This window comes from Canis lupus, chromosome 11, assembly GCF_048164855.1.
Source record: "Canis lupus baileyi chromosome 11, mCanLup2.hap1, whole genome shotgun sequence".
Lineage (NCBI taxonomy): Eukaryota > Metazoa > Chordata > Mammalia > Carnivora > Canidae > Canis > Canis lupus.
This window is the reverse complement of record NC_132848.1, coordinates 27,822,656-27,839,710: the sequence shown is the minus strand read 5'-3', so window position 1 is coordinate 27,839,710 and position 17,055 is coordinate 27,822,656. Positions and strand designations below refer to the sequence as shown.

Here is a 17,055-nt window from a genome sequence, read left to right as displayed (position 1 = left end):
GACCACCATCCCACACTCACTCCATCTTCTACCTTCTGCATCACTCTCATTTCCAAAACCACAATCCCATCGTCCCCCTGTGACTCTCAATCACTATCTATCTCGAGACCCTTTCTTTCATTTCTCCCAAATTGCTGGCTATCCTGGTGTGCACTTCTAACACAATAAGGCTGCTCGTGGAAATTTTTCTGATTTCTATAGCTAGTAGTTTCTATAAGTAGTAGTTACTTTCAAAGGAAATAGCTTGCAGAGATGAGCCTGTGGTGTCACAGGGATGTTATATGGATCAAATGTAATCATGTGTATAAAAAAGCCATTTAAAAATTGTAACATGCTCTCTAAAGGTAAATTATGACTGTATTACATAATTTTAGGGTTTAAAAAGCAGCTGGATGACATATAAAATTCAGTAAGACTCAGTAGCAACTTGCTAATTGGAAACAGAAACGAGAGAATTTAGGGGATTGACTCCTCCATCAATAAGCTAGAAGCCGTCAACATTTTTTACAGGTAGAGCACAACCATTTCGTTAAGAACATCCACTCAGTTCCAAGGACCATTTCTGTTCACCATTCTGGAACAAGGCCTCCCTCTTGCTTGAGATACCCCATCTCCTATATGGCCACCTTCTCAAATCCAAGCCAATCTTGAAGGGCTAGCCACAAACCTACCCCCTGTCTCTAGCCCTTCCCCAGACAGAATTAATCTCTTTCTCCCCAGCACTCATGTTACCCTTATGTTAGAATTATTTATGTGGGCATCGATTCCCCTCGAATGGAGCGTGATGTGCTGCAGGGCAGGCGTCATGTCTGTATCTGCCAGGCTCTCCCCTCCCCTCCTCCACCAGTAACAGCTCAAAGACTTGTGGCCCAGGGATAAAAGAGGATTCCACATACCAAAACTGGCCTCCAGAAAGGTTTTATCTCAAAGGGTGGTCTCAGATATGGAAATGATTTTACTTGAGCAATTAGAGTCTGTAACAAAGACAAGAACTCTAGTAGGAGTGGTGGGTTCATCCAGATGTCTTCTTGTCTCTACTTTTCTGTACACTTGAAAATCCTATTTAAAGGTTACTGAGTTGAGTAACTTTGATTGTCACTTGATTTTCAGCTCTAAAGTTTTCCTGTAATTTCAATTATAAAAATAATCCCAACTTAGTTGTATTTTATCTTCTGAATGTGGCCCCCCTTGAAATTGTTACTACTTAGACTGCTTCACACAGTGCCAGATTGCATCACACCCTTATTGAAAGGATCTCCTTGAGCAGAGTGAGGGGCCCTTGGAGAATGCAATGCACCACTTTTTAGCACATTAAAAAAGAAAAGAAAAGAAAAATCCTGGAGCTGTTTTGTTATTTTAATACTTTATCTTTGGCAGAGCACAAAGTCGTTTTAGGAATCCTCTCTAAAACGATTAGCCATATGACTATTGTCCAAGTCCATAATTGGTGTGCAATAAATATTTTAAAAATAGATTAAAATACTATGCACTTCAAAGTGAAAGATAACTTCAGCTATTTAAAACACAGAGCAATAGGTATAGTTTCCAATTGTTCCTCTTTTATGTTCATTAGAAATCACAGAAAAATGGGAAGATGGGGAAAAGTTCCGACACTGTTATGGAAACTGCATTGATGAGAGCAGATTGTAATTTTGCATATAGTGATTTTGATGCACAATTATTTGAGGGATTTATTGTCATCACAGCTTAAAGCCGTGTTGTTACTGAATAGGAGCTTGGCCCAGGGCCCTCATCTGTTACCAAACTCTCTAGCATCACTTCTGCTTTTTCATTAGCAGTCCATGCCTCCTCCCCTCTCAAACTCTGCACTGCAGTCCTGGCACAGACCCTAACCTAAAACTCCAGCCAATTCCTTAACAACACACTTTCTCCCCTTCACCTGCCAGATGCTTCTTGTTCTCAGACACAGCTCCCCGAAATCAGGGGCTTTCGATGAGTTAAAAAGGGAAATATAGAATTACCTAGCTCTACCAGTATTTTAAGTGTTCTTGTAGACTTAATGAGAGCTCTTGCACAAAACCACTTGAACTCTTTCTTAAGATATGCTCATTTTTTTTCTCTCTTTGATTCAACTGTTGACCTTCTGGATATAGGACTAGTTATTACCTCAAGTATGTTTGGAACTATTCTTGCCCTAACCATTCTAAAATGTAATTAGCATTAAGACATTATTGTAGGAGCACATCCCCTCAGGCTGGGATCTCTTTAGATAGCACGAACCGAACAGAATATTGTGTATGCTCCACACTCAGAGAAAAAAAATCTCTAAGAAAAATCTGTGGCATTGGGGGAAAAGTTAAAACTGGTGATTTCATGAACCCTCTTTTGCTCATTTATTTGATTTGTCTAAGGATCCAAACAGAGCGAGGATTGTGGTTCTTCTGTTTGAAAAATGAAAGCAACTCTTCTCAGAACTCTTGCTTATGCAATGTGGCTGTTCTCACAGCTCCGGGACAACCCAAACCTAAATAATCCATTTTAGAGCTTTAGCTCTTCCCTCTAAGAAATGAATCTCATTTTAAGGCATGATCCCATTTACCCTTGTAGCAACAGATGTTATAGAGAATGAATATTCTCCAGGAGGTAGTTAACCAAGATGCAAAAACTGAGGCCCAAGCAGGTGTAATAGAACTAATGGGTTATTTGCATTCCTCCTTGAACATGCCCATCTCTTCCAGTAGAAGAAGCTTTTTATTTTCTGAGTTGAAAACCGTTTCATGCTGCCTGTTGGTTTATTTCTTAACTCTTGGATCAATCCCAACTGTCACGAAAGCTTATATGAATAATAACGAAGCTCTTCATTTCTGGGGGTCTTAAAGGTTATCTTTTCTAGTTCATTGCAGGGCACTTTTGATGCCCTCACTGAGCCCTGAATGCCTGGAATCTTCAGGAGAAAGCTTGCCTGATCCTGCCATTCACCTCCTTTATTAGTCTGTAATGTGTTTTAGTGTGCAGAGATATGTCATATGAACAGTAATTTCTCATTATCATAACAACATTTTTCCTTAATTGCAAAACTATATCTGACCTGAATTTATTCTTGTCCGTGGCTTGTGTGCACAAGCAGAGTCTTGTCTGCCTCTACAATATATTAATAATGTATTAATTAGCTTCCCAGCGCTGCCCCAAACAAGGAACAGAAAGGATTTATCTAAATCATGAAACATGAAATGAAGCTAACACTTTGTTAATTACATTTTAAGGGCAGTCTTGCCATCAGGCAGGAGAATGAAGTTTATGCCTAATTTTTGAGAGAAAATAATGGAAAACAGCACTCAATTAAGAAAACATTTGTTTAGCACCTACTGTGCGCAAATTCTGAGCGGCAAAAAGGGCCAAGACAAATATAATTGGCCAATTTAGTTCTAGAGTCATAGTTAAAAGGCAATAAAGGGCAAAGTAATATAAGTGTTTTGATTAGTGCCAGTTAGCTTAAATATATTAGACTGAACTGTATGAAACTGACAATGTCTGACCATTTTTCATCAAAAGAAGTGGCAGTTTCATATGATTCAACCTACTATCAATATCAACTTTTAAACTGTACCAGCTCCTAAAACATTATACTGTTCATTTTCTTTCCATTTTCTTAAATTATTCATTTCAACTTGAAGCTGTCATTAGTAGAAAATCAATACAAAGTAAATATAGGTCAGAGATTTGACTCCTGTTTTTTATATTTATTTATTTTTGTGGGTTCAAAATTAACATGTACTTTGCAGCTCTAAAGTGTCTGGTTATATTAAATGTTTTTCTTTATTTGGTTGAAAGTCATGGACCCTGTTACCTGCCCTTCCATTACCAACTGTTTTTCATGACATTCCCATTGTGATCTTCATGCAAAACCACCATCTTCATTCCCTACTTTTCTGCAGAGATAGATGTTTGATTGCAGAACACTGCACTTTTTTTGAAATATTTCTCTATAGGAGATTAAATCTAATGCCTGGTCTGCCCCCAAATTACAGGTTACTGAAAAGTCAGAATAGGTTGCCATCCATGTATTCCACTAAATCGATTCTTTTAATTCCTTCAACATTTAACAAATAGGTACCAAACCCTTATTTTGCACAAGCACTGGAGTTGGTCCTCTGCCAAGTATGAAGTCTTATGAACAAAGACATATGCAATAATATAAATACAAATTTAATGCTACCTAAATAGCAGGCACCGCTCCAAGCACTTGACCTGTATTCCTCTATCTAACCCTACCCAAGGGGGTGGGTACCATTGTCCTATCCATTGTAAAGACGAAGAAACGGAGACCAGAAAGGTTCAATGAGCTTCTGGAACCCAAGCGTTTGTTTAATCAAGGCACCAATACTTTGTTTGTATCTAGTCATTGTCAGGATCCAATGTTAAAAAGGAAGTGCTTCTCCCAGACCATGGATTCAAAGTCTGACAAAGTTGCAGTGTCTGCTGATGCCCTAAAATGGTTAAGAACCAACCCCAGCCGATTTGTGTATACTCTCAGAAAACATTGCCCCCCTGGGTCTCCTTCCAGCTCAGGACCCTTCGCCCTCCTTGGTCTCCTGCCAGCTCGGGACATTAGCACCACCCCCCCCCCCCAGGCCCTCGGCACACACCGGGACACACGTGCTGACCAACACATTCTTGCAGAGTCACATCTTAACCCAAATCTTATCACAACCCTGCCCGAAGGCCAGGCACTATCGAGAAAACGTTCACTCATCTTCTTCCCGTTAGGCCCCATGTGTGAACACTGATAACAGATCTAAATTCGAAGAAAATCAACAGAAGTCATCTCAGTCAACCTGAAAAGTGTAGTGACTCATTCACACCCTTTCACAGAGCTCCTACTGGGCTGCCCTGGTTCCCCCGAACCAGCCCCAGGCCTCCCGCACGCGGCGGGGAGCGCAGCGCACAGCGCGGGCCCTGAGCGCGCTCCCCTCCGCGGACCCGAGGAGCCCCGACTCCTGCGGCTGCGGCTCCGCATCCCAGCTGCTGGCCCGCTGCCCCGCTCGGCGGGCGCCCTCCCCGCTGCTTCTGCCCCCAGGCAGGCGAAACGCGGTTGCCTTGGAACCGATCGCAGGGAACAAGATGCTGACTTTTCAGCCCCGAGAGTAAATTCCATCCCTCTGGAGCGACAATCATAACATCTCAATCTGACTCGACTTACGTCTGCTCCTATAAACCGCGTGTGCAGACTGCAGAAAACAAAACAAAACGACTCAACATCTCATTAGAAAGGAGCTGGTAGGCCAACTCACTAGAACAAAGCAAAGCAAAGCAGCATTCAAATTTCACTACACACACACACACACACACACACACGCACGTGCACACGCATGGTGTAGTGAAGCCCCTGAGACAGCAAGTTGCACTGACAATGAAGGACGGTTTATGTAGTCAAGGATTTTCTTGTTCAAATTTAAATGAGCCCCAGGAACTTAACTGAGCTAACCTTGGGGTCTCCATCCGGAGAGGAAGGTCTGGCTTCTAGTTCTGCCTCCTAGTAAAGCAGTGAGCAGAGTAGGTGAGAGCAAGGGGCTCAGGGGTCAGACAGCCCTCCAGGGATCTCAGCACCACCAATTTTCCAGCTGTGCGGCCCCTCTCACCCCCCGGGGGTTGGAGGGGACTTGCTTAACGATCAGTAATGGTGCCTCCACTTCCTCACCTGCAAAATGAGAGTAACACAAGCTAAACTAACCTGCATGGGTTTGTCCTGAGCATCGGGTGAAAGAACACATGGGGAAAGGTTTAGAATGCCTGGCTCTGAGTAAGCCCTCCACACATGCCAGTTATTTGTAATAGTAACTTGAAATGAGTTCTGTCACCCACTTGAAATTGAGTTCTTTTCTGTTTTTAACTTAAATTTTGTAGCACTGTGATCTCATTTTTTTCTTCTTTTGTGTGCATGCAGAAGGAGGATGTTTAGCCGTCCTTGGAATACAATCCCTTCCTTTCATTAAGAACCATTATTAAGTCTCTTCAAGTCTCTCTCCTGCAGTAAATGATCCACATTACTTAATTGTTCTGCTTTACATGCTTAATCATTTATTTGAATTTCTCAGCCATCCAGATTTGGTACACACAGAAATATCATCTAGGAAACTTTTTTTTTTTTAAACTTTTATTTATTTATGATAGTCACACACACAGAGAGAGAGAGAGGCAGAGACACAGGCAGAGGGAGAAGCAGGCTCCATGCACCGGAAGCCCGACGTGGGATTCGATCCTGGATCCCCAGGATCACGCCCTGGGCCAAAGGCAGGCGCTAAACCACTGCGCCACCCAGGGATCCCTCATCTAGGAAACTTTGATTTTGAAATTCCTTATCATCTGCAGCCTGTGAGCTTAAATATTTAAAATCCATTGTTCAGAGTTCTTTACCATATTGTTCAGCTGGCTCTCCTCTGCCTTCTGCCACAGTCCCCTCGTTCTCAACTGCATAGCTCAGCACAAGCCAAAACAGAAAAGACCATAGGTCATTCATTCATTCATGCAGTATTTGTCAAGGGCCTACTACAATTCCAGGCACTGTGCTGTGTGATAAAATCACAAACAAGACAGTATCTACTTGGAGGAGTTTACAGCTTGGGAAGGAAGACCCAGAAGTAAATAAACCATTGCGAAAATCTTCCATTAGAATCTGTCCTTGACAGGAGAAGGTGCCAGGATACTCTTAGGGCAGGAGGGAGAGGAACTCAGCTCTACTTGGTGGGCCTGGGAAGGTTACACAGAGAGGGTGACTTTGGAGCCATATTAATGGGGGGCAAGGCATGAGGAGAAGGAGGAGGAGAGTTTTCAAAGTAGAAGAAACACCTAGGAACAATCTGTGCCACATCACCAGGGAACCTTCCATGGTGCTGTTAGGACTGGGGCCTGGGGTCCAGGGAACATGTAGAGACATAGGCTGCCCATTATTTTGAAAGTCAGCAGGGAATGTCAACGTCACATGGAAAAACAATATATGTCTTCCTTACTAGTTTTTTTTTTTTTTTTTTTTAAGATTTTGTCTATTTACTATGAGATACACTGAGAAAGGCAGAGACATAGGCAGAAGGAGAAGCAGGTTCCCTGCAGGGAGCCCTATATGGGACTCAATCCCAGGACCTCAGGACCATGCCCTGAGCCAAAGGTAGACACTCAACCATGAGCCACCTAGGAGTCCCACTAGTTATTTTTAAAAATATCCCTTCATATATTTGACATATATTAGCTAAGATAATATTCATGGGGGAGTCTTCATTTTTAATTTTCTAGAAATTAATTTTTTAAGTACAATAAGATGTTAGCATCATTTCCATATTTATGCCTGACATAGTATCTATCTACCTACTTGTTTACTTATTTATTATCTGCCCTCCCTCGGAGATAATCCTCAAGGTTAAGGACTTTTGCCTTTTTTGTTCCAATCTGCATTCCCCAGCACCTAAAACAGTGTTTGACCATGATAACTACTCAATAAATATTTGTGGAGAAAATGGATGAATTCCCATATGGGTAAAAAGAAACAATCACATCCTTTACTAATGAGAGAGGAGGAAAAAAAAAAAAAGAAAGAAATCCGGACTTAAAACAGTTTTTCATGAACAGATCCAATTTGCAAAAATGGAACTGAAGTTTAAAAGCTATTTTTCTTCCTGAAGCTCTGCTTCTGGGAAAATCACAGCTGCCAGCTTAGATGGTGGTTTTAACTGCCCAGTTACAAATTCTGCACAGTTGTACATATTGGCAGAGCTCAGCTTCCTTAAATGCTCTTGGATCGGTAAGGAAATGGTGATTTTCCTTATTGATTTAACGCCAGTTTTTCTTTTGTGAAAAATCCCGTGTGCTGCTCAATGGAACATATACAATAAAAACCGAACACTGGGGTGCCAAAAATTAAGTAAGTCACTCATGTTCCTCTTCAGTCGTGTGATGTTAAACCATTTCTGCTTTTGAGCAGGAATGTTCAATCATTTTCCCCTTTAAATTTAGCAGAGTGATTATTCCTCCTGGTGGATTGCACATATGCTCCTTTTGATCCATGCAATAAATAGCTCATTCCTGGATGAACTTTAAGCTCTGAAGGAATGCCTCTAAAATATTGTTTATGAATCGTAGGAGAAATGTTTCACATTCTTTTTATTCCAAAATGGTTACAGCAAACCACTCTCTCCAAGGTTCCTATTTTCCAAGAAGGCAGAAAAAGAACTTGGGGCCACGGCAGCTATGATAACACAATAATAATCATGCTTCCCATGGATTTTACTCAATGGTCTCCTAGAGGCTATAGTGGAGGAAAGCCACGGTCAGCAATTATTTTCCGTGAGCAAGATGCTGAGCTAGGTCCATAGACTACAAAGAGTGGGGGGTGAGGCTTGGCTCCTATCCTCTGGAACTTACAAATTAGTCAGTGAACTAAGACACAGGCCACAAAGTGAAATTAATAGTCACTAATGAACAACATAGTAAGTGCCACACGGGATGCCGCAAAGGGCGGGGAAGCCAGACAGCGTTCCTAGGAGAGATGGTCTTGAATTTGAGTTGGATCTTTAGTAGGAGGGCTGGAGGGAGAAAAGGCAAAGAAGTAGGAATATTCATGGGTGCCATTGCCAGGGTGTCCCCTGGCTGAGGGGGAAGATGGGGCACATAGGGCAGGGGGTTAGATTAAGGACGGCCTCGAATGTCACTCCGAGAACTTGGTGCTTGATTCTATAAGGAAAGGGGAATCAGTAAGAGTTTTTGAGCAGAAAGGCTATAAGCTAAGCAGTGCTTTAGAGAAAAGTAATCAAGCAGGGATCCGTGCTATGAGTTTAATTGGGGGTGGGCAGCCCCGGTGGCCCAGTGGTTTAGCGCCGCCTGCAGCCCAGGGCGTGATCCTGGAGACCCTGGATGGAGTCCCACGTCGGGCTCTCTGAATGGAGCCTGCTTCTCCCTCTGCCTGTGTCTCTGCCTCTCATTCTCTCTCTGTGTCTCTATGAATAAATAAATAAATAATGTTTAAAAAAAAAAAGAATTTAATAGGGGGTACTTCAGAATTGAGATAATGAGACCCTGACCCAGGCTGGCAACGGTAGGATGTCTTTATCATACAGTACATTCTCATGAGGACTTTTGAAGGGTTTCTGCGGAATCGCACCTGCCAGTCTCTGCCCTGTAAGCTGGTGATGCCACCGGTGATACCATGTGCTGCTTGGACATGGCCTCCTTCCTGCAGAGCCCCCACGGGTGGCACAGGGAACAGGCCCAGGTGTGGTCTATACACACGCCACAGAGACCCTAGGCAACTTATTATATACAAGCTGGGAGGAGTCCTAGAGCCCACAGAGTCCGTGTCCTCAGTTTACTCCTACAGAAGGCAGCCCTTGCTCTGGTTCACGTAGCTCATCAGTGACGGGTGTGGGACGTGACAGACTGCATGTCGGCAAAGCTTCCAAAGCAGGTTCAAATTCTGCTTTGAGGTGTGTGTGTCTACAAATTCTGGCACGATCCAGAAGATGTTTAGTCCCGACCGAGGTGACTGAAGCTCCTTTTCTTTACTCCCTGCCCCCAGGTTCTCAGGGCCAGATCCAGTCCCCTGTCTGAGCCCCCACTTCATTTTTGTCAACTCCTGGCCTCAGGACTTTCCCAAACACCCTCAGGGGGCTTCTAGCTCTCTGCTCCCTGCTGTTTCTTGGGTCCTGCCACCGGCTATGCTACCCCTTTGGAATACTTCATAGCCGCAGCCAGGTCTCCCCATGTTCAGGAAACCCCTCTACACACATCATGGCCTCAGCTCCTTCCCTAGGTAGACTGAGGTCTCCCTCCTCAGCCCTCCAGGCCACCTTGCACAGGGCTCTCTCGCTGTGTCTCCATATCTTATAATTGCCTGTTTATGTGCCTGCCTCCCACCCTACTACTGTGAGCATCCTGAGGGCAGGGACTGTGGGTGTGCATCACTGAACCTCCAGCATCTAGCACATTCTAAGCCACACACTGGCACACACCAGGCATTCGGATGTCTGATGAATGAGTGAATGAATGAATGACATTTGCCTTCCTGGTGCATTCATGTATTTAATAAACATTTATTAAGCAATTCCTTATGATCAGCACTGTGGTAGTCACATTTAAATGTCAAAATATACCAAAGCACTCAAGTTCCAAATTATGTGTGCATAAATTATGCACACGGAATGTTAACACGCACACGCAGCAGAGACGGCACACGCATCTACAAATACCAGAGCGAGCAAATGCAGTAAACTGCGTGCCAGATGTCCCTGAAATTTACAAAGAACCAAGAACCAAAAATGACAGTTAGCTCCATAAGGCCTGCAAAAGAAAAAAAGAAAAAACGTAAAAGAACAAAAGAACCTCCAGCAGAAGGAAGTGGCTATGGGTTTTTTTTCTATGCAGTAGAGCTGGGGGGTGGGGAAGATGTACAAAAGCATTCGATGCTGGGCAGGTTCATGTAAGTCTGAGTTCCTCAAGGGTTGGCTCTTAGGAGCTGTTAGGAAAATTCATTGCCATGCACGAGTTGGGAGGGGGACGGTTTTTGATTCCACCGGAAACTGTTAATGGGGACTGCCCTAGTGGCCCCTCGTTGCTTTGCCTGATAGAGAGACAGCAGGTTCACCCAAGCAATTCTGGTGCTCTGATCACTGCCAATTAGGGGAGCATTGTCTGGCTGCCATAATCAAGTGAGTATATATTTATTGTGATTGGAAGGGGGAAGGGAGACAGCAGAAAGAATGAGGCAGAAGCCGTCATCACCCCTTTTCTGGCTCCAGCCTGGATCAGGCTGAGCATTTCCGTCACCTGGTGCGTGGGGGGAAAGTGGTCACTGGCTTGGGAGGTGGGCAGGGTTGAGAATTCAAGACTAGAATTGCTTTTCCCAGAAGGGGCCCTGCCTCTCCTTGCTTCCCCCCCTCGCTTCTTCCCCCTTTTCACCTTTGCTTCAGTGGAAGCTGAAGAGAGAAGAGAAACCAGATGCCACGTGGGTCACGTTTTCTCTCTGCCCCGCCTGCCCTACTACCTCCACTGAGCTTCCCGGCCCTTCCCTCCCCCGGCCCGCGGGCATCAGTTTGTCTGGCACGGGGTTTATTTCTTTGTGGGCTGGAACTTTTGCAGGAAAATCTGCGATGTGTCTCGGAGCTGGGGTTGAAAGACCCTGATAAAAATAGTTTCCTGCCGCGGACTGCTAGGGGAGGGATTTAGGGGAGGGATTTCTCACGTTTAAACGGCTCCAAAGGGAGGCACGTTTAGTCACATCTGGTGGCATTCTTGTCTGACTGGAGAGCGGGGTCTGTTCAAGCATCTGCAAGGATTTAAAAATGCAGCCTGCATCTATTCAGCCCCAAACAAATGGCTGGGTCGGATACAAACGGCCAAACCACACTGTCAAGGGAAAAGGTCTATGAAGGAACTGAGGCTGAATTTCAACTCCGGTCAATGCGGGCCTAGTCCATCAAGCACATGACTTTGGTTTTCTCACCCTTGACCTTGATAACAGCACTTGTAGAGCTGAGTTGATTTCAGCTACTTCCCTCCACCCTTGTCCTGTGAATGCTGCTCTGGCTCAGCACCTGGGGGGCAGGAGACCCTTTCCAAGGGCTATGACGGAGGAAGGACCCTCCTTCCCCTACCTCTTCCCACTGTCCTGTTCCCTTCAGCCTATAGTTGGACTTCACAACTGTGAATTGCCCTCAGCCTGTCTTCTCAAATTTGACACGAACTATTATATTACTGGTAGCACAGATATGGTACGTGACAATGTAAGGGGAGGTGTAGATGCACAAAATAAATTTGTGGAGATCACTCAGCCTGAAGGCATCTGACCATCCTGATCCAGCCTGTTCTTGCTAAATTTTTCCTTCTTCAGCTGCTCAGAAGTTGTCAAGGCCAATTGTCAAATTCTTTTCACCCAGCTACCAGAAATGAGTGTTTTGCTGAATTTTCAGATCTTAATGGACAAAACATTTCATTTTTCTACGTTCTACCTCTTGCCAGATATATTGTTTTTTGAGAACTAGAACTCATTTATACCCAAGGGAGGAAAAAAAGTCATTCCATATTTACTGATTAACAAATCACCACTTAGAGAAAAAATACAGAGGAGCTCTCACCTCTGTTAATAAATGGATTATTTGCCTTGGCTGAAGCCTGGCTGATGGACAGCCACTGTTCCCTTCAAGTTGGCTTAATTTTCTCTTGCTGGTTTTTATTTCCTTGAAGCGAAGAGGTTTCTTGATTCTTTCTTTGTTTGCTTCTGCTTTTGAGGAATGTGCCTGTATCCTTTGGGTTTGTTTTTTTGATAAGCTGGTTCGATGAAACCCCTCACATTTATTGAGGAGCCTGTCGTATTGGATACTGTGAGTTCCTCTGAAATAATCCCAGCTCGAAAGTTGGATGGACTCACTCATCTGAATGCTAACTCCCTCCTAATCCATTGGTTTTCTGCTGTGTAGACGGGGGGTGGGGGGGTGGGGGGGGCATGAAACATGAAATAGCCATCTAACAAGACTGCCTGTCAGAAACTGAGCCTGGGTTCAGTAGTCAGTGAGACCTGGGTTGTACAGCAACCTCCCTTTCTCTTCAGTGTCATACAGTCCTCATTACAGATCCTGATGGGGACAGCAGAGCAGTTCTTTTCTTCTGTTCTTCATCCTTTTCTATAACAAGAAGCCAAACAGATAGTGAAGAGTCTGGTCTGACCACATAATGTTGGTACAAGTTACAGATCACTCTAAGAACGAATTTTTGACCTGAGCATTGAGGTGGCATTTAGGTGTTATATTTGATGCATGTCATTTAGTTACAGGCATAAAACCTCTTGAACACATAAAGCTCTGGACCTGGTTGGACATTACATCTTGCCTCATTTTGACTCTTTTTAGTCAGGGTGCTTCCCGCTAGGAAGTGGTAAAAGAAAAAAGTAGAATTCCAGTTAATAGAATTGTACCAATGTCAGTTTCCTGGTATTGATGTTGTACCATGGTGATGTCAGATGTCAATCTTGGGAAGAGGATGAAGAGGACAGGGGATCTCTCTGTAATATTCTTGCAATTTCCTGTGGCTCTATCATTATTCCAAAACAGAAAGTTTAAGGAGAGAGACAGTATGGGATAGCAATTGGGAGAGATGGGTCTTCATTTTGGTTTTACTTCTTGGCTGAACAAATATTTACATTTTGTTTGCTTCTTCTTCTTTGTTTGCTTTGTTTGCTTCCCCTTTTTCCAGATAGATTTTTGTGAGCAGTCAGCTATAAAAGTGCTCGTTTTTCTGTAGAAGAGAAAAAATGTAGAAAAGCCAAGAGAACTCCTGCCAACATTGGGTTAGAAGGCCTACTTCCTGTCTCTCTTCACCCTCTTTACCTACACAAACTTACCTCTGCATTCACACTTTATCTTTCTTTCCCATTCAAGAGGAGATACCTACAAATGAATTCCTTTACCTACACAAGGCATCCATCCCTTACGTGTGTTTCCAGAGCTTACTCTAAGGACATAATCGCCCCCATGTTGACTTCCTTCTAAGCCTGGGTTTTAATAATCATCTATATGGGAATAGCTTCTGCATTTATATGTCTGCTCAGACTTCTATGTTGAGAGCCACACCTATGCATCCAACCCCTGATTAGGAATCTCTACCTGGATGTTTTTCAAGCATTTCAAAGTCCTCCCAAATCATCTTTTCTTCCCATAGTGCCTTGTCTCTGAAAATGTTACCACCATCTACCATATTGGCACATTCTACAACAGCAGAAATATGAGAGCCATTCATTCTAGACCCATGCTGGTCAATATGGTAGCTGCTAGACATGTGTACTATTAAGTACCTCAAATATGCTTGCTCCAAGTCAAGATGTACTATAATTATAAAATACACACCAGACTTAGTTCAGAAAAAAGAATACAAAATATTTCAGTAATATTTTATATTGATTTCATGTTGAAATGATAGCATTTGGGATATGTCGTGTAAAATAAATTATTAAAAATAATTTTCCTTTTTTTAAAATATGTTACTGAAATATTTAAAGTTACATGTGTCGCTCACAGTTGTGGCTTGCATATTTCTGTCGGAGAGTGCTGCTCTTGACTCTTCTCTGCCTTTTAGCCATTGCCAGATGGTCAAAGTAATAGACAAGGCACAAAATTAGTTAAATACGCCTGGTGAATTTGAATCCTGGCTCCACCACTTTTTGACACATGTGACCTTGAACAATTTTTTAACCTCTTTGCACCTCACTTTTCTCATACGTCAGATGGATAGAACAACAGGTTTTATTCCTCAGGATCCTGCAGACTAAATGAGAAAACATGTAAAGCACTTACTATTGAGACATAAGCCCAAGCTCGAGGGAAGGAGCATAGTCTCTCGCTGTCGTATTTCAGGCCCTTGTGGTTTCTGGCCAAGACCACTGCAGTGGTTTCTTCATTTATAGTTTCACCCTGCCCCCCAATCCTTCATACTGCCACCAGATTAAACATTTCCTAATGCAGATGTTATCAACATTTTCATAGATTCCCCCTCACCTGTGGCATAAAGTCCAATGTTCTTGTCATGCTGTGCAAGGTCATCCATGACCTGCCTCCACCCAAATCACCAAGCCCACCTCCTGCCAATCCCCGGTGGTTATAATGAACATAATGGACTCCACAGAAACTATTTACAGGTATCATTCCCTCCATTGATGATGTACATGCCCTCTACTTGTCCATAAGACTCATCTCCCTTGGAAAGGGCCCCCTGGCCCCTCTTGCACCTGTACCCATCCCAATCTGGATTAGGAGCCACTCCTCTGGATTCTTCAACCACTGAGGTCTGGCTCTGTTACCACACTGATCTCATTTGTTTGGTCAACTTCTCTGTCTTTCCTTCAAAACTGGGACTCAGCTACGGTCTAGGACCACCTCTCTAATCCACTCTGGATTTCCATGTGGAGCACAATGCTTGACACATAGTGGGGCCCAGGAGATGACTGCTGAGCACATGCATGAAGCATAGGAGATACTCCTGAGAGAGAGAAGGAAAGTGAAAGCCCTGTGAGGTCAAGCAGCAGCAAATGTGAAGACCAGACCAAGGAGAAATTGCCACTGCTTGGCCATGCAGACAGAGTTGGGAGAGAAAAGAATCTGGACAAGGAGTCAGTAATGGAGGATTTGAAATGAAAGAGAATAAGAAAGAGAAGATCACAAAGGGAACAGAACCACATTAGGTACTGCTGGGGGTTCAGTAGCTTCCTCCACAGTGGTTCCAGGAAGAGGCCAGGCTCTAGAAAAGCACAAATCATAGTTAAAAATAAAAAAAAGATGAGCTATCAGCAACCAAGTCAAGGATTATTTGTCATCAGGACTAGAGACATGGATAATACAAGTAAATGTCAAGCTGGTGACTACGTGATGGGACTACTAATAATTCACTGGGGCCGGTGCCCAGTAGTTTTTTTACTGTGGTGCAAATGCCAAGCATGGAAAAATTTGACAAGTTATAGATATGAGAAAGCAGATAGTGAATTTGAGAATAACAATGTGAAATGCCAGAATAATTATAAGAGAAACATCTGAATACATAAGAAGGCTTAGAGGATTCCTGTTTTATCACAAATACAGATTACAAGAAAATTCACTTACTGAAACAGAAATTCCAATCTATCAGACCCACTTACCAAACACGTAGTATTCCAGAATGCTGAACAGGAAGAGCATGCCTTTTGGTCCACACAACATGGAAAGTAGCAAATAACACACGAAAAGCAGAGAAGGTGGGAAGTATGACATTTTGTGGCTCATTCCATACATGAATGAGAGAATATGCACTTCTACATGCAAACCATAATCTTCTTAGGAACTCCTAAGGCTTCATTCCAAGATCTGGAGTCTTATGACACAAGTTGGCCCACTCCCCAGTCTTTATGTCAGAGATCTTGTAGAGCAAGCATTGTGTGAGATGGCAGGCAGTGGGCAGAACAGAGAGGACAGGGTGGAAAGGTCAAATGATTCCTTGCCATTATTCTTTTTTTTTAATATTTTTATTTATTCATGAGAGACACACACAGAGAGAGAGGCAGAGACACAGGCAGAGGGAGAAGCAGGCTCCATGCAGGGAGCCCGATGTGGGACTCGATCCCAGGTCACCATGATCATGCCCTGAGCTGAAGGCATGTGCTAAACCACTGAGCCACCTGAGCCGCCCTCCTTGCCATTATTCTTAACAATGCACCATTTACCCCTATGAGATTTATGTGGACAGGGTAAGCATTTGGGGATATACTTATGCTAGAAAACTTATAGTAGAACATTTGTCTGAAATTCAAATTAAACTGGGCATTCTGTACTTTATCTAGCAAGATACTAGTACTTTTTTTCACTGATTTTTCCAGAGAGGCACTGCATCTCTCAGCCATCGGTAGCTATCATGGAATAGGCATAAAGTAGCAGGAGCTAGCAGGCATGAAGTGCTTGCTATATGCCAGGCACCATACTAAGTGTTTTGGATGGATGTCTTAAATATTCAAATATCTTCACGAGAATACTAAGGCAGGTACTATTATTATTATTATTCCTGTTTTAAAGATGAGAAAAATGAGACTCAGAGAGATTCAATGACTTGGTCAGGATCACTCAGGTAGCTAGTGGTGCAGCTAGGATTTGAACTCTGGTGGCTGGACTCCAAAAGGCCAGGTGCTTGCCCATGTAACTGAATGTGGCAGCAGCACCAAGCAAGGGGTAGATATGCTGAGTCCCCCAGAAGAAAAAGAGAGAATGAGAGTTTAGGGTATGACAAGGGCAGACCCCAAGTAAGGTTTAGGAGGGGCAGTTGAAGTCAGATCCTATGCCTTCGTTTAAATTAGAAAAGTATGTCCCTAACTTTAGATGCAGCCCCACATCAGGACTCAAAGCTTAAGAGAAGAGCACTGGCTGTCTCCACTGCAACCTCAGCCACAGGCCCTTGTGCAGTAAACAGCCTGCACAACTGTACATAGCAGCCTGAGTTCGGTGGTGGAAGGAGGACCAGTGCAGAGGTGAGGATGCAGAAGGAGTGCTTAGAGAATAATGAGAAAGCATCCTGAGGCATGTTTGCATTGCATGGGTGTGTGGT

At 43.5% G+C, this 17,055-nt stretch overlaps 1 protein-coding gene across 3 annotated transcripts in view; it reads left to right on the top strand.

The window, feature by feature from the left end:
- Positions 1-17,055, top strand: part of GRAP2 (GRB2 related adaptor protein 2) — a 63,620-nt gene that overhangs the window by 12,876 nt on the left and 33,689 nt on the right. Inside the window, exon 1 of one of the 3 annotated variants that reach the window (XM_072843873.1) lies at positions 10,415-10,652. The exons of the other annotated variants lie outside the window; for them this stretch is intronic. The gene's annotated coding sequence lies outside the window, so the exon portion shown is untranslated. Of the gene's footprint in view, positions 1-10,414; positions 10,653-17,055 lie in introns of those variants that run through there. 3 annotated transcript variants of the gene reach the window in all.